The 27506-nt window shown below is 38.2% G+C and overlaps 1 long non-coding RNA gene across 1 annotated transcript in view; it reads left to right on the forward strand.

Moving 5' to 3' along the window:
- LOC103479762 (uncharacterized) overlaps positions 1 to 27173 on the forward strand; it is a 73661-nt gene extending 46488 nt beyond the window's left edge. Inside the window, exon 3 of the long non-coding RNA XR_535975.2 lies at positions 26857 to 27173. This is a non-coding gene — a long non-coding RNA (uncharacterized LOC103479762). The remainder of the gene's footprint in view (positions 1 to 26856) is intronic.
- The last annotated feature ends 333 nt before the right edge of the window (positions 27174 to 27506 follow it).

Raw genomic sequence — 27506 nt, forward strand, 5'->3', positions numbered from 1 at the left:
TATTGTAACAGTGAATATGAAGTGAAATGTTTCCCAAATATTATTGCTTCTTTCAGAATAAGAATTATTTTCTGTATTCCGGCTATAAGAATGCTTGTGGATTAGTTTGTAAAACACTTTAAATTTAACACCACAGTGTTGTGGCACTGTTCAGGTGTATTTTTGAAGTGGATGTGTTAAGTGCAATTTGAAATGAGAAATGTAAAATGTGATAAAAATGCGTTTTTGTGTTTATTTGATTCCTATTCAAGAGACTTTGATAAGAATGACTATATATGTAATATAGAGTATACAGTGTATCTTTGTTTACATTTTTGGTTGGTGGTGTGCCTTGAGATTTTTTCAATTAAAATAATGTACCTTGGCTCAAAAAAGGTTGAAAAACACTGCTCTAAAATTCTCTTTTAGAGCTTACAGGATATTCAAATGTTTTTTTTTTGTTGTTTTTTTTACAGCACAAGGAACTCTTTTCCTAGCTCTATCTAAAGATAAAGCTCTAATCATTGGCTTTCAACGTGAGTGGTCTTAAGTACAGCTGCCTAATCTTGTCTCTTGTCAGGAAAAAGTTGAAACTGAGCCGTGGCGATATAGAGTCTTTTCACAGAGTGTTTGGCTTCCATATCATGGCGGATTAAATTGTCTCCAATATCCTTTAAAATAGACACTTGTAATCTCAGCTCTCGCACTTTTCCTGAGTGTGCCTGTGACTCCAASCAAGCCATTTGCACCCCTGAAACTGGTCTAGAGGCTGATCTTGTCGCAGGTTATGCRCGAGGAAGTTACGTGATGTGCAGGGGGTGGKGGGGGGTCGCTGTGGTATTCAGCACTTTCCCTAATACTCCAGGCGTCGGTTTGTTGAGTGTACCCCGTCACGGAGGCATACATTCCTCACACAAATGTACATGGAGGCTCCAAGTAGAATGTGTGGCCTCTAACCCTCATACTTCCACGCCGTAATTAAAGACAGACGGTGTATTACATGACAATGTGCAGTTGCTCTGATGGAGATGGAGTATGTCACAGGGGCAAGAGGACCTCTGGGACCAATCTGAAGTCAAAATAGACCTTTGAGATTAAGTGTGGGGGTGGGGGAGTCTAAAATGTCCCATCACTTGTGCAAGAATGTCACAGCTTGACATAATTTTTCTATTAAGGCTGCCAGCATCATTTTCYATAATGAGAAAATTCCTGTAAGCATGAGGGTTAAAAGCCGTCTCTCACCAGTCAGCCCTTCCCATAGCATGCTGAGCATTCCTATGGACTCGTATCATCTGGCTTTGGAGGTTTTGAATGACTTTCCCTGGTCAAGGATCAAGAATAACATGCCTGAAAGTTGTCAGCAACATACATTTTATGTGACTAAGTTGGAGGGGTCAGATGTACTCTCTACTCACCGGTATTCTGAAAATAAGGCTGGTATTTTCAGAATAACAGCCTTATTTTCCTTTTAGTCCTAAAAATAAAACAAGGAAGATGTCAGTTAAATGAAACAAAAAAGAAGAAGTGGGATGCATRACACTAATACTGGTTTCGACCAATGTTAGTAATTTTTTAAGATATCTGTTTTGATTCAATAAATAAAACTGGACCAATTGTTTCTGGAGGAAGGGGAAAGGAAAGCTGGTCATGTTGTATGTTTTTGGTCATGTGACATTGACAGCATGGGATTTTTGGGGAGTTCAATTGAAGCAGAGAAGCAGTGGTGAAGTCAGCGTTGTGGTCATTTTTTTTCAAGGTGTAGAAAAAATATTTACAACAGGAATATTGGTTATATTGGCCATGACAACAATGTTAATATCAGGTGTCTAGATTGTCCCAAGTTTTTGTATCAGTTCGTCCCTAAATTTGGTGTAACCTTTGCTTTTTAAGTCCAGTTGAAATCCTTGATTTGTTCATGACTAAACAAATCAACTGGTGATCACTGCTGTTGGTGTCCTCTCTAATTTGTGCCAATCCTGACAGTTTTGTGCAGCCAATTTTTAAACATTTGAATAGAAAAACCCCAAATTAATTATGAAAAATGACTCAAGTTTAAGTGGAAATTAAGCATTTGTTTGACATGGTGTTCTTTAGAAGAGCAACATCCCATCAGAGGCAACAGTTGTCAAGTACACAGTTGWAACTGGACCTTTTGTCTCTCTGAAATCAAATTAGGCTAAACTTTTCTTGTTTTAGGTCAGGATTACCAGATTACTTTAACATTGATGGAATGGGACCCAACTGTACATCATCCCAAATTGAACCAGCATATGGGAACACAAAAATAGAAACATCCATAATGTTGCTTTCAGTGTCTGTTGTCACAGTTTATATGCATATTCTTCACGYCTTGGTTGCATGTTCAGGAGCTTTTCTTCAAACAGAATCCTTACGAATCAAATCATAAGATGTAAAATGAATACAATCCTTTCCACCAATGTCACTGTTAAGCTCTGTAAAGATCAAGAATAGCATAATTCAGATTATTTGTTTTCCATCTTTTTGAAGCAAACCCAGACAGCCTTTAAATTATATATTAAATAATCAGCTTATCTGTATTCAGACGGCATGGCTGGGTTTTAAGGTTTCTACCGTTACATTTAGGTTTCAAACCAAATAACCTTTTYGTAAATCATATATTCATTTTCAGTGTTTCTAGGATTTCTAATCCTTTGAATGTTAGCATAACAAACAACTGGTTTGTTATGCTAACAAATTGAATGTTTGCTTTGTTATATACTTTAGAACACACTTACTACATTAATGGAAAAATCTAGAGAAACAATTGGTTACTGTTAGTGCTGCAATCATCCAATCAGTTACAATATTCTAAAGGAAAAGACTAGATCACTCACTTTGGCTGGGTGAATTTTTCTTGCTGAGATCTTTGCGAAGTTTCATAAATMCTTGCTTGAATTAATAATTCTCGCTTTATTTATTCTCTCGTTATTTGGCAGGGCAGCATAATTGTCCRTTGCTATGCAAATGACTCTCAGCTATACTTATCTATGAAGGCAGATGGAACCAATCAGTTAGACTWTAATCATATCTTAAAGACATAGCGGGCGGGATGATTTTTAATATTCTGCCTCTAAATAAAAATAAAATTACAGTTTTGTTCCTTGAGCTTAAATGCCTCAGACTAATGCAGTAGCTGTTTGTTTACTCGGGATGCCATTACCTTGGCCTGTGATACGACTGGGAGAAACCTTGGAGTTATTTTTCACCAGTAAGTCTTTTAGTCTGTATAGAAAGCAGCATTCTCCTAGGACTGCCTTCTTTCCCCTTTTGTAACATTGCCAAAATTAGGAACATCCTGTCTTGGAAGAATGCAGCAAAAAACTATTTTATTTTTATTTTTTTTCTTCAATGTTGCTTCCTTATCGTAATGTGCTAAAGCTCCAGCTGATCCACARTGCTGCACTGTGGGTTCTGAAGTAGAGAGGAAGATTATATTGCTCCGATTTTAGATTATTTTCAGTGGTATCCTTTTTAAATGTATCCACCTACAAGATATGACTAGAGATTTATGTATCTATAGTATATTTACAAAGATTGACAACGTATGCATGTCATTGTCTTCGTTTTTGTTCTGTTTGTTTCCTGTTCATTTTAAGTCTTGTTCTGTGTTAGTTTCTTAGACTTTTATCAGTTTTTTGTTTCGTCTCCCAATACTTAGTGCTGGTTTTCTAACTTTAACGCCTTAATCGTAAAAACATAAGCGATGAAATGTGATAATTACATTACAAATATGAGAACCACAGATCTACACAGTAATAGTTTATGGATTAGAGATATAAAGGTTTAAAAAAGACACTAGCAATGCAAGCCAAATTCTTCCTATGTTGGGTCACTTAAGGTTAGCTTMATTATCACAAAGTGCATTATTATATATCTCAGTGGTCCCTTGACTCCTGCTTGCCAGTGAGCATCATTAAAACTCGCAGCTGGGAGTTTTATCAGCTGTTGGGAAGACAAGGAGCCATTTTGAGGGCTTTGTCTCGTAGGGAAAAACGACGTGTGGCTTCTGTTAGGGGATAAAACCGAACAGAATAGTATTGGCACAAGAGAGTGTGGTTAAGTTCTGAGTCAGTCTGCAGATTTGAAGGATTAGAGGTAGAACAATGGGAATCTTTCAGGGACTAAGATAAGCATATTGTGAAAAGAGATGGGCAGCACCGGTGCCAGAAACCTTTTTTTTTTCTTTCTTTCTTTGTTTTTTTATTTTATTTTTTTTATCTGGACCAACAGATAAGAGACTAAGATACGGTCTTAGAAAATTGTGTGAAGTGAAAAATTAATTAAACACAGAACGTGTAGAATCCCTTTGAAGAAGAAAACATCTAATTTAGACTAACAATCTGATCCAACATCAAAGTCACTGCTTCGGTCATTACAGTGGAAGGCAATATTTTTTTTTCTTTATGTGCATTAGCTGTAAGTAACTCRARCAACAATGTCCAGGCKCTGGTAAATGAGCAGCAGCCTGTCGATCCTTCAGTGCACGGAGCGCAGCAGGCAGTAAAGCACATCATCTGCGAGCCGCTACCTGGGAAAGGATATTTATTACCAGCGAGCTCTTCCTGGCACCGACTGCATTTCAGCGTCTTGGAAATTAACTGCGCTCAAGCCTACAGACTTGTTTTGACGCAATTTGTCATGCCAGCTTCATTTGCACCATTTAAAGTGGCAATTAGAACCTGGCTGCAAAGCTGCAAAAGCTAAGCCCTGGGGTAAGACGCTCAGATACAGTTCTTGACCTCCTGGCCRGCCGGAAACTCCGCCAGCGGCCTGCCAGCGGCCCCATTCATGATCAAGAGCTTGGTGGCATTCTTTCTTTTGCACCCTGAAGGGCGCTCAACACGTTGGTCCTTTAGGGCTAATCCAGGGATGCATTTCTGCTTCATTACCATTTCAAAAATGCAGAATTACCTGTCAGGGCTCCATTGGGAGCCGGTGTTGCCAACGCTCCCAAAGCCACAGTAACAAAGGGTGCTGCCTCTTAACACATAGATTGTCATTAAACGAAACTGGAGCTATTTGTAGGTTCATTAATTACACCCTTTCACACACCACTTCCCTTTTGCTGGAACAAAGGGAAGGTGAACGAGGACTTCCATTTTTGCTGTACATCAATGTCAGATTACAGCCGTCCTGGCTTCAGCTCACCTCCCTTGTGCTCTCCCTTTTGCCCTCGAGGTATGCGATTAATTACAATAAAGGGAATGGGGAAATGGTGACATTCACATCACTGTGTATTCTCTCACCCTAAACTTTGTGCAAAAGCCATGGCCATGAAATTGGAGGAAACAGCACTGACTTGTTATGATTGTCACACGTCTTATCCTGAGTTGGTGATTTCACGTCTGGTTTGGCGAGGGGAGGTCTGATGTGCCACTCAACGTCCATTTCTTCCAGACAGCTCAGCGTTCTGCTGCAATTAGCTCAGAGGGCGATGCCGGCCTTGACTCATCGTCCCGGTGCTGCTTAGCTCTAATGACTGACTGGAAAATATGCAGTTGTTTGTCTTTGAATGTGATACTTTTACCGTACATTAGGCCGTCCAGACAATAAAAGTAAAGCCGAAGCAAAATGGAAGAGGATGCCATTTCCTGCTTTTCATAAACATGAGCTAATGAGCCGCTGGGATCTGCAAATATTACTGTCTCAGCGTTGTTTGTGCTGAAAAAGTGAGAAATTGTTAATTGGCTTCTCAGTTAACAGTGTTTGCAGTGTGCAATTATTTCCCAAGATGTCCATATACGAGCACACGACTCTTTAGACCAGTCTGCCATCTTTACTTAGGTTAAGAAAAGCATATAATTGCCTCGACTAATCTGTCGTATTCAAAATCCTGACTAAAGTAATAAATCATAATATCCCCCTGTGTTAAAATCACCAATCAGCTTGCAAATCACAAAGCCAACAGGGCTAATGAAAATGCATTGGACTGCATCCCACTATTGAATGAGACAAATTTTGATCTGCATCTTTCAGTGGGCAGCTGCTAAATGTTCGTCTGTATCGGCACGGCCCCCTTAATGGAAAGTGCCTCAGACATGGTTCCCATACAAGCAATCAAAATAGGCCTRTGTTCTGTCTGAAGCTTTTTATGGGTACTAAACAAAAAGCAGGTCTTCAGAGGTCTCCGCTCTAAGTGCATTCTGGAGAAGGTGTTGGTGATTACACTTGGGTTTGTCTAACTGATAAGAACAGTGGCTTAATCTTTGATTTATGGTTTCATTAATTGGTGTGCCTTCTGTATTTCCATCGCTGATAAACTTTTGAGATTTATCTTGATCAGTAAAGGGACAGATGTTCATTTAAAGGTCTTTTTCACATTTGGAATGGGACCCAACTGTACATCATCCCAAATTGAACCAGCATATGGGAACACAAAAATAGAAACATCCATAATGTTGCTTTCAGTGTCTGTTGTCACAGTTTATACATTTTTTAAGGACTACTGATATTGTATTTTTTTTCTCTTGATCTTTCCAGATTTGGGGGGTGGAGAGGTTCCAATGGTGTGCCAACATTTTACTCACTAATACACTCTTAGAGTATGCAGCTGGACTTTTTTAAAGTGTTAAATTCGATGCATTTTCGTAAGAAAACGTCCCATCACATGCAATACCATTTATACCAAAAACACATTTAAAAACAGTAATTATTTCTGACCAATGTGCTGGACAATGAAAATAAAATAGGGGAAGACAGGTAAAAAAAAAAATCTATAGAATAAAGCAAAAAAAAAAAAAAAACAGTATAGTAATGAATAAAATCACAAGAAAATCAAACGGTGTCATATGCCACCAAGTAAAAGTGAGTTTTAAAACAGGACTTAAAAACAGCAAGAGATGGAGCTCATTCCACAGCTTATGCCTGGTTCATACAGCAAGATAATTATTCCGATTTCTGATCCAATCTTCCTCTTCCAACAGTCTTAAGGACGCCCCAATTATTGTGATGGCTCTAAAGATAATCTTATGAGCTATTCCTGCCGTGTCTGGTGTGCTTAGAGTGATCTAGTCTGCTCAGAAGGATGTCAAGAACGCTTCAATCTCAAATCAGGGATATTCAACAAGTTAGATTGTCTAGGCCCCATTTCACGGCGTGTGTGGTGTTCCCCRAGGACAAACGAGAACACAGCCTGTTAAATGTGAAATGTAGCCAATCAGAAAGCAAGGTGACAGAAACCTCGAGGAGAATCCAAAACACTGGCGACAAAGCAGCCRCCACGATGCACCGGAAAGTTATTTGGATGCAGGAGAAATTTAGGTCATGAACTATAGCCACTGCTTCTCACACCAGAAAGAAAGCAACCTTTTAAACACAGACGTTACTCAGAATGTGCTGCTTTACAATTTCTCAGTACATGGGGAAAAAAATGACAAAATCTCATAAAAATGACAAATCATAAATATTTTCATTAAAAAGAATAAAAAGTACATTTTAGATATTTCCAAATAATGCATGTTTAATGTGTAAAATATTTTTTTTCCCCATAAATGTCAGATGTCACTACTGATTAATGCACAAAGAGCTATTTTCGACATGTTTAATAAGTTATGAGCAAAATCTAACATCTTTGTAATGCCCAGAGATTTTTGTGTTTTACACAAGCAGCCTCAGAAATGGCAATGTTTCTGTAGATAAAACTTTGAACCTGTTTTGACATTTTGCAGCACATCATATTATATTTAAATGTCCTGTACGGACAAGCTACTGAATGACAAAGGTACAGATCCACTCTCACAATTTACTTTTGTCTCGACCCCGAAATCTCTACAAGACTAAAAGTCAACTGTTATCATCTGTGAGCTTAATTCTCATGAGAATGACAACCAGTTGCACAGCCATCCATATTTTATGCTTTTCTGCCAGATCAGGTTAAGCCACAGTTAAGAATAGATACCAGATAGAGCTAATGTCTGTGCAGAGGGAACTCCAAGATGGGGCTGGATGAGGCAAAGGAAACCTGGCATGAAAATAAGGTACGACAACAATTAAAGAAAGAAGATCCGCTGTAGAAGCTCCTGRTTCAGGTTTACCACTTTAAAATCGGAAGGTTACGAAGAACCTACTTCAAAAACTCCRTTCTGGTCAGCCCTCTCCTCCATCCGCTGCCCTTTGCATACAAGAGGTGGGAAATGTCGTAATTTACCTGCTGTGCAGTGCATGCTTTAACTCGAGAAGGGGAGTGGTGCAGTGGGAACCGTTGTCTTTTATCTCCGCAGTGCCTTCAACACTATCCACTCCCCCCTACTGAGAGACGAGCTCTGGAAAATGTAGGTGGACCAAAATCTGATTTCCTGGATAACAGATTGCCTTGTGACACCACAGTTTGTTAAAGCAAACTCAATTACCTCAGCTTATCTCTCGACTGAGCTTTAGTACCCTTTGTTGATCAGACTCACCTGATCCTGGTGGCAGTAAACACCTTCCTTCTTTTCTTCAGACCTTTTGTCAGATCCCCCCATCGTCATGCCCGCTTGTTTCACTTGATGCTTCATGCTTTTAATCTGTGCATTGTTTTAGGATTCAGAAAACAAGTTCTTTGCTTTTTGTACATGTTTGGACTTGATTGTTAGAAGTCCACTATTCACCGCCTCTCGTCCTGCTTCCTCTCACCAGATTTATATTGTACTTTGAGAGTCTAACCAACTTCTTATATCACTTTTACACTACATGTCACATTCAGCCAATAACCTACTGACAACCTTTTGCTTATCAAATTATTACACTTCCTGTTTTTAGCAATTACAATCCAGAGTTTTGCCGTTTTTATGCTCATTTCTTCTCATTCAGTGTCAAACCGGGGGAAGAGGTCTGCACACACACACAGCCACTTATTGAAAATGTAGAATTTTTATTCAACCGAACCTCCCTGTGTTTTGCCTGTGGGAGCATAAAGGGGTCAAACATAGGACCACAGCAATTAAAAATTACAGTCCAATTCTGCAGGATATAGATCAGAAGGGCTGGAAAAATCTATAAATCTTAACTAAGGAAGAAAACTGAAAAATTAATGTTGGTTTTTAAATACTAACATCAATTTTGAATATGAGTTGGTCTGTAACTGTGTTTTGTTGAAAGGAAAAGGGAAAATAAAGCCTTCCTGTGGTTCTACATGTGAGACTCATTATTAATGTTTATTCATTAATATTTAGTTAATTCTGACTTTATGCATTAATTAGACCATTAAGAAAACCTGAGCTAAAGAAAACAAACTACAAACGTGGATGTTTTGCTTTTAATGTGAAGAATTCACGATCCTTGTTTTTTGAGTCCACATCTGTTCACATGTGTACGGAAGAGGATTAGGGCCACTGGAAAAAAGCAACAAAAGAAAAATCTGACTTTAATCTCAGAATTCTGAGAAAAAAGTCAGAATTCTGACTTTAATCTCAGAATTCTGAGAAAAAAGTCAGAATTCTGACTTTAATCTCAGAATTCTGACTTTTTTTCTCAGAATTCTGAGATTAAAGTCAGAACAGTTTTTTTTTGTCTTGTTTTGTTTTTTCTAGTGGCCCTAATCCTCTTCCGTACATGTGCATGTTTCAGTAAACCTGGCAAATTCACACGAGATTTGAAGAAAACAAAGTATACTTATCTATTTCACTGGTAAATTTTCCAAGACCCCTATCTTTCTTTGGCATATAAATATAAATTACTTTTTTAGGGTGTCTATTGGCAACATCAAATTAAAAGTCACATTCACCCTGATTTCATTTACAGGCTGTTTCTATAATTAGTAGTGTCAAAATTGTGTAGCACAGTTATATGTAATCTCAGAATAACAAATGACCTGACCAGTATGTACATCTCCTGTAGACGGTCTCGCTTTRCCAACTGGCTCGCCATTACATCATCTGGCAGACATTCCCAACTTTGATCTTTGCTATCTGCCTCCCATCTTTTGAGAACACTGATTGAAGGTGATGGGGTGAATATTAGAGCCAGAACTTTCACTGTCCTCTGATATAATTGGTGGTCATTTTAATGTTCCCAGTAAAGGTGGCCTACCTCAAGCTTTGGATTATTCAATACCGACCTTTAATTTAAAACTGAGGACGATTTCTGAAAATGACTTTTATTTAATGGAAGGAATTCAATGATCATTGGATCAACGGCTCGGTCTACGGTGCCTTGTCAAAGAATTCACAATCCTTGAATTTTCTCACGTTCTGGCACATAATAACCAAACATTTAAGTATATTCTATTTTAACTGTATRTGACAGATCAACACAGAGTAATGTAAAATTGTGACATGTAAGAAAACAACTTAGGTTTTCAAACTTTTTACTAATAAAAATCGAAAAGAAAAGCAAAAAGAAAATACAGTGCATACTTATATTTAACCTCTTACTTGTTCATTGYCTCTAAATAAATGTGTGTGTGTGTCTAATACATTTTGTAGCTGTTACTTGACAAAATGTGAAAAAGTACAAGGGGTTTGAATACTTTTGCAAGCCACTCYAAGTATTGAAAARGGAGTTAAAGAAAGTGTGGGGAAATTGTTCTTACCTATTTAAAACRTATAAATAACTATGGAACAGTTCTTTTTCTGCCTCCTAMACAGATTTGTTSAACCATGGAGTTACAGGGGGAAAGAAAAGCACAGCTCATGCTTTAAGGACTCCGGCTGAGTCACAGTTTCGGTTGGCTTAATGAGGCCCAAACCAGGTCCATTTCTCTTGTCGCCTTTATCTGGCGAAATGTAAACATTACATCTCTGTTGATCACAGCCGCTTTTTCCTCCCCCTTTTAATCTCCCACTAAACAACAACCGACCCTTCGAGGCTTTCCTCTGTGTGGAGGATTCAGATTTTTGTCTTGTCATCTAAAATGGAGATGTATGGGCTTGTGCCKCCAGCCTCGAGTGAGGCTTGACGTTTTGCAGGGTCTCAGGTGTCAGGAGCCATTTCCCGGCCAGGGTCCCTACCAGAACAAGATTAGGTCCATTTATCTGATTTCAGATTGCTCTAAACCTATTTCAGCTGTCATTTACTCTGTGAGTAGGTCATTAGTCCTACATCTGTTTTGTTTTGTGCCACGCCTGTGGGCTGTGTGCGAGTGTTGGCCTGTCGGTGTCTGCGATGGTCTGAACAGACTGAAAACTGCAGCACTGCACAAACGCGTACAACGGAGCTAATTTGTCTGCCGTACTCTCACCAAGATGACGCAAATAAGAGACGTTAAAGGCAGCAAGGGTTTTCTGTTTAGCATCATCAGACTGTGCATGGAGAATCTTTCCAAAATATCAKAACTGAGAATTTAGAATRATTTTGAACAGAGTAGTAAAAAWGTTAGATTTATAGTCTTGAAGAATTCACTCCTGTTCCTTGGACTACTCTAGCACAAGTATGTAAACCCACATCATGATKCTMCCACCACCTAGCTGCACAATTTACTTAGAATGTATTTCAACTAAAACTTAATTCAAATTATGTGTGTTTATATTTCAAAACTGTGTTTGATACAAGTTGAAAATGAACAAGGATTTCAAGTCCAGTCCCCCAAGGCTACGAACCAGCATCTCCAACACACCTGAATCAAATTAATGGTTCGTTAGGAATCCTCTGCAGGCCTGAATGACTTCCTGATGAGGTTATTTAGCTGTTTGATTCAGGTGTGCCGTGGGAAGAGATGCATATAAAAGTTGAACAATGGTACTCTTGAGGACTGGATGTTTGCATCCCTGATCTAAGGTTTAGTATTGAATTAATTYCTGCAATATAAACACCAGCAGTAAAAGAAAAAAATATATATATTTGACGTAAAAATCTAAASTTGTATCTCTTGGGAATGAGTTACATTGGAAAGCCATGAATAAAAGCACCCACATAATTCCATGTAGGCTTGTGGTTAATTATAGCTCCATGTAGTCAGTGGTACACATTTTTAAGATTTGTTTGTAAACAAACGGTTGAAAACCATATATTTTCCTCCCCTATTAATAACAGAGAGCTGCTTTGCGTTAATGTGTCACTGAAAATCCCACTGAAGTTTGTTGCCGTGATTTGCCGAAATGGGATTAGTTCTAGGGGTATTGAGGCTGTCAAATTTCCATTACTTTTTCTAAACGGAGATAAAAAAAAAGTCAGTGCACTCTTAGATAACAAGGCTCTAATAAAACCTCCCTTCCTAGTTTTTCACTTTTTGGTGATCAAACTCAAAAACAAAGTGTCGAGGAAAAATCTCTCCTAATAGATCTCAGAAGAAACAGAAACAAACAATATTCTACTCGCTATTCTACCTCAGACTCTCTTAGAAACACAGCAAACTGAAATGAGACCCCCGCACAACATAACAATATAATGCCTCACTTGCCACCTAAATGAAATGGTCTACGTTGGAAATCACATTGATTCTTTTTTCCTCTCGCTGTACTTGATTGTTCTGCAGCGAAATAAAATTTTCTGAGAAATGAAAGTGACGTGCCGTAGTGTTAGATTTTCTTGTAAAAGAGCAATGACTGAGGCTTCAACAAATGACTCTATATGGGTTTCCTTTCCCCCAAAGTGAAATTGAACTCTTTTTGTTTTGTTTTTGTTGTTGTTKAATTCAGTCGCATTTTGTCAGGCTGGATTGGCCCTAAAGTTGACGATGGGTTTCAATCCGGATCTAACTCAAAAGCAGCTGGGTAGCAGCTTTTGTTTTCAGGCTGTTCGCCTCTCATACACCCACAGCTGATGGGCGACGTTTTGATTAATCCGACAGGACTTTCTTGGTACGATCGTAGCAGGGATCCTCTGAGAAGATTATAAAATTATCAGCAAGTACCTTACGTTGTGATTTTCTCTGAAAAATGACAGCTAGTTTATATAAATAGTCTCAACAGTTGAATATTCTGCCAACAGGAGTCAGAGCAGAAACTAAAATGCATCCGAAATGGTGTTGAGTTGATAAATATGGGCCACAGGCCATACTTGTTGAAATAATTAAACATGGCTGCAACTAAAAAAAAGTTGTCAGTTTGATGAGGTAATTAGTCATTTTGGCTTTAACAGCTACACAGGATCCTGTCAGATATAAAGAACTTACTTTTAATGGAAGATCTAAAGCATCCACCACGATTATTAGTCCTCCTGTCAAAGATGTGTACCAAAGCCTAAAGGTGAATTTTTTGTTGTGGAGACTTGACCCCAAGAGCTCACTGACTTTGAGATTTGAATATTTTCTAACCTCTGTACATGGCAGCTGCACAAACTTGTTCAGCCCCTACAGTCACTGTTCCAGCCATTATAAGCATGCAGTTATTGCTCTGTCTGTAGGGTTATTTACTTTTTTTCTAGTCAACTAAATTATTAACAGCTTATATCAAAGTAGATTAAACATTCTAGCCCTGAAGCTGTAGTTCTCTTGCAGGGTTTCCCCTGTCTTTTGCTACATTCAGTCTTATCTTTTATCTTTAACATGCCTCACAGTGGAAAGGTTGTGTTTGTGGTGATGTGCAGTGTTTGATTTCCACAAAACTTGTCTAATGGCCAAAAAAGCTCCATTTCAGCTTCATCAGAACAAAGAAGTTTTTCTTATCATGGAGTCTCCCATATGTCTTTTGGCAAAATCTAGGYAAGTTTTTAATGAGTTTTTTTCAACAATGGCTTTCTTAGTCCCACTGTCCAATAAACGTTTGACTGAAGAGTCTGGGTAACAGTTGGTGGCCTCTCTCGCTAGTCTCCTTCTTGCTTAGTCATTCAGTTTGTGAGGACGGACTGATCTGGTCAGATTTACACATTCCTTCCATTTCTTGATGATGGATTTCACTGAACTCCAGGGGATGTTCATTGCCTTAGAGATGCTTTTTCTGTATCCATCCCCTGACATATACATTTAAATAGCTTTTTCTCTGATTTGTCTTCATGCCGTCATGGTAGCAAGGACTACTGAATAAACCGGTGAACAGATATCCTCATTCCACTCATTGTGAGAGTATTAGCACCAGTTTGCTGGACCTCTGTTGAATTAGGTCACTCACTTTAAAGGGGTTGAATATTTCTGCACTTATTTTGTGTTATATTTTTATTTGTGCTTTTGTAGAAATCAGTTTTCACTGAGACAATAACTGTTTTGATATGTTGATAAGGATTGATTTGTAACAGCTGCAAAAACGATAAAGCATCCAAGTGGGTGAATAMTTTTTATAGGCACCATAAAGCACAAGTTTACTCATTTCAAATATACACATGTAATCAACATCAAATATCAGACGGTTATCAGCAAATGTCTGATCTCGACTTGGATCAGCTATGAATAGACAAAATCAAGATTGGATCCCTGTTGAATGRAAAAATAAAATGTCTAAACTGGTTTTGATCCATAATGAGGAAATGATGTATTGTTTTTGGACTGTGAGTAGATGGAAAGCTCCTTGTTGTTATTTTTAACTGACTKCCAATGCTGGTTTCTGTCAATTAGTGCYATGGTTGATTGCTTTGTTTGTTGTATTAGCTGTACGATGAAAAGTAATAATTTAGTGAAGAAGTTTACACCCTGATTTAAGTTGAAAAATCAGAGTAGACTGTAGTGAAATYTGAACATGTGGCACATTATGCTGAAAAAGTCATTTTTTTCTCTGCAAACTTGGTCATTTAAAGTCGTGTCTGACTGTCTTTGAGGTTCATATTGTTYTCCTCTCCTGTTCATCCCCTAGTTTAGGGATCACTGTGACAGAATAAGTGTTTGTTGTTAGAGAATTGTATGTGTGCCAGTCTGATTTCCTGCTGATTCTGCTTACTGTCCTGCTGTGAGTAGATGTCATTTCCTTATATAGAAGCAGCTCATTTGGGGGAGAAGGAGGTCCCTGAGCTTGCCAAAAGCCTTAGGGGTGCATTTCTCATTTTCATTTTTGATGATCCTTCAAAGGACAACTCTGTTATGACTTTTTAAACTAAACTTTTATAGCTGTAAGAAAACTAGTTTGTTGTTTTTTTTTCAGCTGTAGTCATAGTGCTTTGCAAATATATTTATAAAACTTTACATTTTGTCCACAACCATAAACTTATATGTGTTTTATTGGGAATATGTGATAGACCAACACAAAGTAATGTAAAAAAAAAAAAAAAAAGTAAATAAAATGCATGGATTTAAGACATCTGCAACTACCAATTACTTTAGTAATCAATTATTCTATTTATTATTCATTCATACATTCTGCAGATTTTCATTTAACCACTTAAGTTTCTTTTATACATTATTATATTATATTATACTCTAACCATGCAAATAAAACCAACTATTAAATTTAAAAAAAGGAAAATACACATTTTATTTAATCTTTAGTGTACAGGATGCATCTGCAGCTAAATAAATATCCTTCTAACATCAACATGAATTATGTCTTGCCTTCTCTGCTCGACTTAACATCAATAAATTGTAAAACAGATCTGTTGATTTTTTTATTTTTATTTTTGGATTAACTGCTTAATTGGAAAGCAATTACTGCTTGATAGACTTTTTTTTCTTCCTTTTTACAGAATTTGAACCAAGTGAAGTTAAAGCTATGGCATTTCAGGAGTTTGGGTAGAACATGTATGCAAAAATTTTATTGGTCATAAATGCAAATTTTATATATATTTTTTTACAGTTTTTAGTCAGTTGCTGCTCTGAGTGTGTTATTCATTTAGCAAATGGCCTTTTGTGGGGTCCGCATACTCCAATTAACGATTAATCAATTACTAAACAACTAAATCATCTTGATTTTTCTGGCAAAGAAGAAAAAACAGAAGTTTCAGAGATGTACCTGAAACTGTGTGTACTTTTAAAGATAGTTCCACGCTCTTGTCTCATTTTCCTCCGTCTTCAGTAAGCCGGTGCTCCTTCKCTGAGGACACATTGCGCACTACGTCTCTCCCTCTTTGTTCTCATCTGCATACCGCTCCTTTGTTTCAGTGTCCAGCTCTGTGTACGCCCCCTCCAGGAGCCCTTGATGCTTCCTTGTAATGAGGACATTCTTACTGTTGGAAGGTTAATGGTAGACAGAGAGGTACCTGACAAATCCAAAACCTCATGACTCCTCAGGCAATTTCACATAGAATGGGTCTCTCTTTTTTCCTGCACTGGAAGGAGAGTCCATTCACTGTGTGAATGAGTCAGGTAAATCCAATTCCAAAAGGCAATGGGATTTGAGATGGAGAGCAAATTGCACCAAGGTGATGCCGGACTGGTCAAGAGACCCTTGAGGAAAGAGAGGGGGGAAAAAAAGTCAGCTCGTTCTGACACAATAGAGGACATTGGTGTTATCTTTGCTGTTAGTCGTGTTTTTATAATTGATTTCCCCCTCTAGCACAATAGCTGGGCAATAATGAAAAGTCTGTCATTCCTGTTCTTTTGTGTTGTGCGTTGATGAGGTCATTGGCTCAAGGTGGCCAAAGCTACAAACTGTGTGGTCCGCGCATAGGGTCGTCAAAAGGTTGAGGACCGATAAGGAATCTAAATTCTGTGAATCGAGCCATACAGTAAGTTTAGRAGAGGCAATCACTTTCATTAGATTATAGTCTAATCCCCATCCCTGTAGGATAAGATTCTTCTTTGGCTCATCTAAGAGGTCGATCAAGAATCCTTTAAAGGTCCTTGAAGAAAGCAGTTAAATGTGTGTGTAAAGATGAGACTTAAAAGGATCTGATCACCATAATAGTCAGGATTGTGGTCATGATCTTTGCACAGGCACATTTGCTGGACGCCCATATTTGGGTTTGTCTGCAAAGTTGTGTTAATCGAGCTCCAATCCACTCAAGCTGACTTGAATATAAACATCAGCTAAACGTCTGAAGCCCATTAGGTGACGCCTGGTGTCATTAGTGAGGTTAAAAATGAAGCTGCTGCATCGCTGCAGTATCATCACTCTAACACCTGAATCARGGGAATAATGATAAACTGCAGCTTGAGTCAGGAAGCAAYGGGTCRTTAAAGATTTCATTGTTAACTGCATCACAGTTTATCTTAGAGAAAACATTAGAAACCGCCTGCTTAACATACTGATGAATTTAAACAGAATATGTTAATAATAAAACATGCTCTTCTATAGACAACAAATAGTGAATGTTTCATTTTCAGCTTCTCAATGGACWTCTGCTGATTTTCATCTGTAATCACCTTATAAARACATATGATTTTAGCAGTCATTTTGACAGTCTGCCATATGAAACACCYGATTTTATCACGTGTCAAAACACTGCAGGTTTTCCRTACATTCTATGAATTTGACAAACTAAGCATGAAAAAGATTTTGACTACAAAAGGGGGATTTAAGATGATTTTATGTCTTTTAAGACTTGTTTTATTTGACAGAAAACGTATATAAATATGCTTATTTTGYGTTTAGATTAAAATTAAGCATCTGGTGGGAATTTAGGACTTTGTTTTGACCGTTTTGTGCCGTTTTTCTTTTTAAACCATTACTTCCTTGGATTATTACGCTGTTGATGCGTCCGTTTCTGAGGCAGTTCCAGACTGATTACCTTTTATTATCTTTACAAAATCCTGAATGTAAAACCTTTTGGATTTTAGTGAAAACTTGTAGTTTTGCTCAAATTTGAGACCATTTTAATCCTTCATGCATTGAAATTTCTGTGCAATCAATGTTTAAAACAAACACATGCATAATTAGCAATGCTTTGAAGAGAAGACGTCCTACTGTTTATGTTGCATTTCAAGGTCATAGTCAGCTAACACAGACTGTCACTGATTTATGTTTTTATACATATGCTGTTATTGCTAAATGTTCTTGAACTTGAGTAAAAAAATCTATATAGTTACGAATTTCTTCAGTTTTTGCTTTTTTGTCACACTTGCGTGTTTTCAAACTAATTTTGATGTCACAGATAACCTGCATTACTACAAAAAGCTGATTTTAGATCATTTCTGTTCAGGGGAAAAGCTATCCCAACCAACCTGAGCCAATATGGAAAACCAATTACCCCATGAACCTAAAACCCAGTTGTCACCTTCAGTGACAACAAGAGTCAATCATATGCACTAACCARCAGTGAGTCTTTGTACATCTCTTTGGAGGAATTTATCCCTCTCTTTGCAGAATTGTTTTAAAGCATGACACATTGGAGATATTTTGAGTATAAGTAATGTTTTTAGGTTCACATCATAGCATTGAGTTTGGTAGCTTTTGGGAAATGTGGGCAGGAGATAAATCCTCTTGAAAAATGACATTTTGTTTGATTCATATTGTTGGGCTACTGTCCCACTCTCTTTATTCTCCTAATGTTGAAATTTATTTCACAATTTTGAATTTGTTGCCTTATATAACCCGTTCAGCTAAGCATAACTTTGTGCTCATCCACAGATTGTTTTGTGGCAACTTCCAAACTAARGACAGACAAAAAGTAACTTTAAAACTTTGTCATRAAATGAGGGATTTTTCTGCAACTAAAGTAACGATTTTAAGATCATTTTACTAAACTGGTATTAAAACATCTGTGATACCMCAGGCCACCAATTAGTGACCCAAACTTTTCTAAAATGTCAGTGGAATATTWTGTGCTTAAACACACCAAAATATGATATGACCTTACTGATTTGCAATTATATTAGCAAAAACATTTCTCATTCAATTGTGGAAAACAAAATCCTGGCACAATGTCTCCTTTAAAATGTGCTTGCATCTGCAGTGTTGTAGCAACTACAGTCGATTCCTGGATTTGTGAGTGATTAAAACATCCTGCATAGTTGCAGTTTACGGAGATTTTGTTTAAACCCAGGAGAAAACAATGACTAAGCAACATATTATGCCATTTGTTTTGAGTCAGAGGGAAATATCAATGCCAAAATGTCTAACGGCAGAAAAACACAGTGGCATTGCTTTGCACCTGTGTTATCTCACTTCATGTTCACCTCTGGAGCCTCAAATCTGTGACATGTCACTGTGATTATCAGTGGAGCGCAATGATTGTGGCAGAACCAATACAGCATGACACATTTGTGCTGCACACTTTTCCATCAGATGAACTGAGCCAATCTATGAATATCTGCAGAACTTATAGATGAAAAACTTTCCCTTCTGCCTTGCTGGATCCACTCATGACATAAAATCACCACAAAGATGAGAAACGACAGAGTCTAGATTTGATGAAATGGAGATTTTTAATCAGCAGTCAGGCCCTGTGCTTCATATGAGGAAGCTTGGGATCCGTGAAAAAGACAAGCTTTCCTTGAGGTTTATATCTCTTTCTTGCCCTAATCTCTGCACGTAATCACTCTACCCGCTGCGCAACAGCACATCCAACAACACTGTACATGAAAAACGAGGAGGTAAAATCATCATGACAGCTTGCAGCTCACTTGTGTGCACAGACGCCCCGTACACCCGGGTAGGCATGAACATTCACATATTCATCTCTTTCTCAGTGTGGCTCGCATCCTTCTTTTAAACCAATACAAGCTCACAGAGCACAAATGTTGCTGAAGCAAAAGAGCAAATCGCTCTTTGTTGACTGGCTGGTGAAGCTCATTTGAATTCTGTTACACATGTAGCATAATGACACAGTTGAATTTAGCTGACGACTGCTGTTTCGGCTCAGCGTTCAGGAACACTTCTCTTCCTTCAGCTTTACACCCACTTCCTTAAGGAGGTCAATTCTTTGCTTCTTATTTTTGATTTTAATGGAGGGATTGGATGCAAACTGCTGTGCTGCACTTTTGATTGACTTGTCAAAAGCATTTCATGCTGCAGATCATGATATCTTATGTCAGGTTTTCAGAAATGGGCCTTTCAGACTAAGCAATCCACTGGTTTTCAAATCATCTGTTGGGACGGATGTATTTTCCTTCCATCATATGCCTGTATTTGGACGCTATAGGTGTCCCTCAAGGCTGTGTATTGAGTTCAACAAATTCATAATTTTGGATGAATTATTCCATCTGTTTTGCACACCTAGTCAATCCTCTCATGTTGGCTGCCTCCTATATCCAGGGTTCAGTAGCCAAAGGAAAAGGATACAACCTGCTGGTATTTCCAGCACTTTTACTAATTTTGCGAGATAATAGGCCGATGTTTGCATTTGAAACCGATCTTGTAAATTTTTCAGAAGATGTATATGGTAGCTTAGATAGATAGTTGTTCCTGATTTTAGTGTTTTAATTTCGGCTTCTGCTGCTTTTATTTATAACCTTAGGTTCATTTTCTATATGTATTTTATTCCCTGCAGTCAGTTCCAGCAGTCATATCTTGTTTGTTTGTTTTATAACAGGTTTCTTTTAAAATGGAGTGAAATAAAAACTAAAATTCTTTGTTTTTAAGCTAATAGATTGTGGGCTGGTGTTCCTATGCAGCATGTCTTCGTTTATAACTGCCTTGATTAATTGTGGAAGGGTATTAGTCTTGTAGAAACAGAGCTTGTGTAATTAACTATCCACTCAGGCTCTGCCTAGAAATTAATAACTGTGATGTTTAATCAAGATTTACATCAAACAGCATGAATGCTGTATGAATATTTGCTTGTACTGTGCCCTATCGGTTCGATTATAGACTGCCCTATCTATTATTTGTCTTAAGTCCCCACAGTGATGTTACTAAAAATTATGGAAATAAGCCAAACTTGATCAGTTATATGTGCTATCAGCACCTGCCTCTGAGGTTACCAGTTCTTAAATTAATTGAACAGTAATTAACAGTAAAGTTGAGATCCTGAGAGAAAGTGAACTTGAAAGGCAAATCTAAACTAATGAGGTTCTGCTTTGAAGTAATGAACTCTCTGGGTTTAGGGTAATCAGAGGCCTCTGGGCTTTATTCACTTTATCTAGGAGAAAGACAGAACTGTAAAATATGTGGAGGGACACAATCTAGTTCTCCTCTGTTTCTTGACAACCTTCAGTTGAAAGCTCAATCTTTCACCTAGACGTTGTAAGAACACTCGGTACTGCAGAGGGATGCCTGTATTCTAAAAGCCCTTTTAAAAGTAAACAAAAGCTACGATTTTAAGCTTTTTTTCTACTTTTCTCAGGTAACTCTATGAGTAGAAATGTGTGAAAAATCATTAACTGCCTTTATTTTGCCTGTTTACTGTCAATGTTGCAGGCTCAAGATGTTTCTTTGTCCTCATAGCTTGAATTATTTTGAATTTAGGTCCATTTCATTCAGATMATTTCTGAGAATTAATGTCTTATCTTTATAARTATAAAGTAAKTAGCTAACAAKCCACCATSTCGTTCTCCTGTTGCCCAATCATGGGCAGCATCTCAAAGCATTAGGGTTCTCAAGCTGTAGTTCACAAATGAGCAGTTTGAGGTTGGAGCCCCGGAGAAAGGTGAGATMTTGTTGACGAGTAATTCCAGAAAATAGGGTGGAAGATGGAATAGCAGACTGGGGCTTCATCTGGATTAATGCTGGTGTTACTCTGGTCTGTTTTGGTGAAGAAAGAAATCCATGTTTTGGCAGCTGGTCTATAGGGGATGGYGAGGCGCTGCCCTCTCAGATGTGGAGGGGGGTCAAAATCTAAATATTCTTTGTAAAAATGCTTGCATGCTTCCTGAACAACTGGCTGATGTGTACATATAGTTGCAATAGAGAACAATTATTTACCACTTTGGTWTTACTTRTCCAGTGATGCACTCCTGTAATSTCCTAGTTCAACACTCATCTTTCATTTAATTCTTTAATTAAATCTACAAGTGAAGGATATAAAACTTAAATGGACAAACTAAACTGTTTTTCAGGGACCTCCCTACACTTTAATCAAAGACTTTAAACCAAYCAAACAGCTTTTACCTGCAGGTAAAAGCAAGGTGTTGACTCTTATTAACRAAAGAAGTTGATTTCTTTTTTATTTATTTATTTTAAGTCTTTATGCAGGCTTATATGTCAGCTGGTGAGCGATCTCCTGTTATTCAACCTTGGGCAACATYATMTTTTAAACAATGTTGCATGTGCCTTATATGTGTAATATATTTCACTAAATAGTCTCAGCATTATCCTGTTTTGCAAGAGATAAATGCAGCTGCGCTAGAATTATACTTAAAACAATTAGATGTAGCTGTGTAAAAAAAAAATCAAAAATAAACAATTTAATAAACATCTGTTAATTTGATGCGGCCAGATCCATCGGTAATGCTAAACCAGTATTAAACTTTTTTTTATCTATCCCTCCTACTAGAGGTAAAATTTTGAATATAAATAATTGCGTGGCAGAAATGCATATGTTGTTGCCGGCACACATTTCTACAAATCCTTACTCCCACCAGCAGCCCGTCCAGCTTACTTTTTCTGCACCACAGAGGAGAGTGAGGCAGCCGTGGTTATTATAGCTATGCTGTCATTAATATCAGGTTTACTTTCTCAGCCATCCAGAGCTGCTGCTGCTTAGTCATTGATGGTGGGGGTCATTACATCTAGCTGTCTCTTGTCTACCTGTCTCTGCCTCCACAGGACACTAACAAACCCAGCTGCCTCCTGTGAACCAACCAGCACAGGAGCACCCAAATAGAAAATTGGTGTGTTGCCAGTCAATTCGTCTACTAACATGGGTCCAGAGAGCAGGGAAAATAGTTCCCTCACCACTATAGCACATAAATAATAATTATTAAGACTTCCTACCAGTGGGAGCGTAGACATTTTGGGTTATTAGTTCTTGTTATAATAAGAACAATGTCAGCATGTTACTTGGATAAATAGATTCCAGTTTCTAATTACATATTTATTGAAAATTATATACAAAATTGTATACATTTTTGGCACAAATTGAAATCTATCATTGCATGTTTAACCAACATCCAGAAGCTTCTGCCTTGTCTGAGTCCTGACTTACTGAAAACGACAGAAAAAAATGGTAGAATAACCAGAAGTCTGATGAATCCAAATTTGAAATTCAAATGGTAAGAGCATTCTCTGAATGAATATCCAGCTTGTTACCGGCACAGATAAATGTGTAGAAACATAGAGGTAATATCGGTGCATTAGTGCAAATGGCAACAGGATTTTGTACAGTGGTTAAGTCAACATGACTGTTGAATAATTATGTAAAAATRTTAGAATTTTTTTCAGTCAAATGTTGCAGAACTACCTTCTGCGATTATTCATTTTATAATACCCACAGGTCTTTTAGCCAAATTCATATGTTTCACTTCTGGTTTATTGCTTACTATAAAGTTGCTGAGCAACTTAGTTTCTGCTGCTTGTTATTCCTTCTGCCAATGCATTTATTCCTATATATACTTGTTTTCTTCTCATCTTACTTTAGCAAACAATCAGTCTTAGTTATTCTTTTTTTTTTGATATGGTGTTTGACGGAGTCAAATTAAATGCCAAGATTGTGGATGAGCGGTGATGGAAAGAGGGCGGTAATGTCTATGGACAAAAAGAAATATTCAGTGGACTTAGTGATGTTTCTGGAACCAATGATGTCAGGTTTGTCATTCTTCAGCTTAAAGTTTTGCTTCATCCAGGTTTTTATTACTGTGCGACTGTGGGTGGGGTGATTTGTAAAGCCTGAATGTCATCAGCTTGGCAATGAAAATGGAGAATCTGGCRGTGCCTCGGGGGGACGCCGCCTTGTAACGAGGCTGGGGGTTGTTATGGAGAAGCACTTATTGATGCAGATGAGCTGTTGATGGTGAGGTATGACTTCAACCAGGCTACAACAGAGTTAGTGTTGTAGAGGCAGGAGATGACATTGGAGTGGCTGATGGTATCGAATGCTGCCGGGAGGTACAGGAGGATGACGATACTGAATTGGCTAGAGTCCGAGGAAAAGAGGAGACTTTGAGGAGAGTTTCTGTGCAGTGGTGAGTGTGGAAGCTGGACTGAAATGGTTTGAACAAACTGTTAGAGTTAAGATGGGTTTTGAGTTGGGCAGGCACAACACATTCGAGGATGTTGGACAGAAAGGGACGGTTGGATATGGACCTGACGTTTGTGAGATACCCAGGATAAAGACTGGGTTTCTTTAGAGCTGAGGATGGCCAGTTTGAGAGACTGTGGGACAGAACCAGAGGTGAGAGAGTCGGAAGATGGCGAGTAATGAAAGCAGAAGTTCAGAAAGGTCAACTGAAGAAGTTGRCGAGTGGTTGAGTAGAGCTAGGGGGAAATGATTCAGTTGGGATTCCTGGAGGGAGAGAAAGAGCTGTATTTGGTGTTGACTTTGRAGTAAAAAGGTTTCGCATTTGTTAAGGGTAAAGGATAATAAGGGGGGTTGAGGAGTTTGTTTATTACTGATCTRGGCTGCATTTAGTACAGCTTCATATTGCTGAAGGTAACYTGTGTGGGCTTTCAGATCGAGAGCAAAACCAGACTTTTGTGCAGTCTCTCAAACTGAAGTTTTTAGGATTTCATTTTACAAAGTTCTGGAGTGTACCAAGGAGTTGTGGGAGTGAATAAAGYTGTTTTATTTTTGAGCTGGAACTAGTGTGTCAAGAAAGAAGGAAAGATTGTTGTTGTAATGATCATGTTGACATTTTCAGCCATAATAATAATAATCATATATACACAAACTCCCAGTGGGCTAGGTGAGGCAGCTCCTACAGTAAATCAGTGCAGGTGTAGCRTCTTTATGACCTGGAGACAGATTGCATAGACTTGTGGTTTGCCGAGGAAGGCAGGGAGCAATATTAGTCTCTATCCCCTTACGTCACCAGTCATAACATTCGCCATTACTTTCCTTGCAAGATTCAATCAAGAGCACACRAAGCCATGCTTCGCACACAAATGAAAGGCAAGTGCTCTTTGCCAGGCATTCTGCAGAGCGAATTGCATATAGAGTGACTCTGAGATAGCATTGTTTCTGGCTGCCATAAAAAAAATCTATTTAGGGCAAATCTAATCTTCATAATCTTTCCCCTCAGAGGTGGTGAACGGTGATGGGAAAGATTTCCATCCAGGTCCTGGGTGACTGGTTGGAAACATGAAGGCCTTGAGGATGTAGGAAATTGCCAGGAGCAGAGGATATTAAACTTCAATTTAGGAACACTGACAAGCAACGAACTGTTGACTTATTTAGACATGCTGTCAACTAAATCATCCTTAACCACTGGACATACGGTGCCTGTGAAAGGTATTTTTCACAATCCCCGTTAGAGATTTCTTCTGTGTTGCTTTTTGGACATAGGTAAAAKTTTCAGATTATTAAAGAAATGATAACTAAAGTAAAGTTAATTCAATAAATAGTTTTTAAATTARGATTTCATTTAACATTGGAAAATAGCTCTGAAAAAGTTTGACCCTAAATGAAAAAGTAAGCACACTCTCAAACTGATAACTCATTGTACCATCTGTATGGTGTTATGAAAAACATGAGCAATATGTCTTATTTATTCCTATGGAGGAATTTTGGTCAGCTCTTCCTTGCAGAATTGTTTTCATTCACTTACGTTTGAGGATTTTCCAACATGAACAGCCTCAGTAATTTATGGAGTCTATTCTGACACAGAGTTGCTGGTGTGTTTCAGATCATTGTGCTTTAGCTTTTCATCACAATGTGATATCCAGGCTTTCCTCCTCAGCATTTTTTTTTGCAAGAGAGCATAATCTATGGTTCCATCAGTTCATTGTACAGATACAATGATGGAGAAGCAACGCAGCCTCATTCCTTCACACCACCACCACCATGTTTGTKGATGAAACGTTCTTTTACTGAAATGCTGTGTTAGTTGGAGCTGGATATAACTGTCTCATTAGCCCACAAAATATTTTCCCAAAAGTCTTGTGGATAGTCAAAATGTTTTTGTTTTTAGAAAATGTCAGACTGGTCTTCTTGATCAGCAGTGTTTTTCACTTGGAACTCTCTTTCTTGTCAAACGCAGATCATGGACAATGAACCAAATGTTTTTGTTCTTTTGTCATCTGCTTGTTGAGTCCCCTCTATGGACTCCAGGATTAATTTCCTGCTGGTCTCTTTTGGGAAGGTTCACCACTGTTCCTTGTTTTCTTCATTTGTGGAAAAAAGTTCTCACCGTGGTTCACCGGAGTCCCAGAACCTTCAGCTTTTTCCAGACTCAAACGAAGCCACTGAYATCTATGCATATGCTGCTTGTTGAGTTTTTAACCCACTTTGAGCTGCAGAACAGGTTCTGTTTAAAGKATACATTTTTAAGAGGAATTCTAAACTAATATAGAGTGAAAGAAAATCATACAGTATGCTTATAACAGTATAATAATATCATTTCTAATGTTGATTCTTCTTCTTCGATACTCATTTCCAAAGAAACAGAGTCACAGTGCAAGTCATGAACCAAGGGCGATAGAGGACGGTAACTCCGCCCCAAAGAAATCACCTCATTTCACCATTCATTGACCAAAATCCTAAAAACAAAATGTTTRCGTTTTAGGTAAGAGAAACTGGTTTCTGGAATGCTTTGTGGAAGCTTTTCACCAAATAATTTCCATTAAAAATGTTTAGTTCTCCTTTAAGAGATTTCTTGATTCTGCAAGTTTAACCATAATTAAATCTGAATGTGGCTTGTGAAACTGAATTGGAAAAATATAACAGTTAACCACAATTAATGTGTTGTTTAATAGCAGGAGTGCTTACATTTCCGTATTGAGTCAGGCTGGTTTAGGTAGTTTTATTCCCTTTATAAGTGAAATATTTATCTGAAAACTGCTATTTGTATTTACCCAGGTTATTTCTCAAATATTAAAATGTGTTTGTCGAGCTTACATTTAAATATGAGGGGAGAAAAACAAAAACAGGATGAATCTGTATTTCTAAGCGCTACTGTGTTTTCAGTAATATCTTTAATTAGAAGGGCAGAATACAGTATGTCCTCACACAGGCTGGAGATATGGTTTTGAATAAGGATGATTTTCCTGGTGATTAGTTGTGGTGTAGCTTAGCAACCGTGTTTAAGAGAGAGAAACGGAGAATAGAGAGTGAGTAAAAATGGAGCTTTTTATCACGCTCTTTCTTTTTGTCCTGCCTCTCTTTCAGCATTAATGCAGGGGCCACTAAAGCGGCTCTGCACRTTACTCCACCATGCCTCACTTTGGAGCATATGAAAGGGGCCAGCGTGATGCAGTGGGGAGAAACAGGGCCTCCTAAGTCAGCAGCAGAGAATGAATTATTAATGGGTATAAATCTCAAACAGAGGGATGCAGCCGATACCAACGTCCACTGGCATAAGGGGCCACAGAGACCTGCACTGTCTCGATGTAAACTGGTGGCTTCACACAGCTGTCATCTGAGGACGTTGGAGATCACTCCAGAGACGAGAGAGCTCAACAGAGATCATCATCATGTCTACGCCATCGCAGTAAACATTARCACTGCAGTGTGTCGCCGTGTTTTCATTCCATAGGCGTCTTGTGTTTAACTGGAAAGAAAGCGGGTTGCATTTAGAAAAGTAGTTCTCAAGCCAAGGAGCGAGCCTACCAATTAGACTTTACAAGTAAACAGGAATGCTCCTGGAAGTGAGTTTTGCTGCATCTGGCGCGTCTCATTTTGTGTTTGCCTAAGCAATGGGGGAAAGAAYAGTTTGGGACAGCTTTTTTTGAAATAAGACATTTTGCTACACTTGCTGTTTCAGTTAGAAAGGGAGGGGAAAAAAAATCTCTCAATCCTCATGCATTGTTTTAGCACCT

This window comes from Poecilia reticulata, linkage group LG17, assembly GCF_000633615.1.
Source record: "Poecilia reticulata strain Guanapo linkage group LG17, Guppy_female_1.0+MT, whole genome shotgun sequence".
NCBI classification, from domain to species: Eukaryota; Metazoa; Chordata; class Actinopteri; order Cyprinodontiformes; family Poeciliidae; genus Poecilia; species Poecilia reticulata.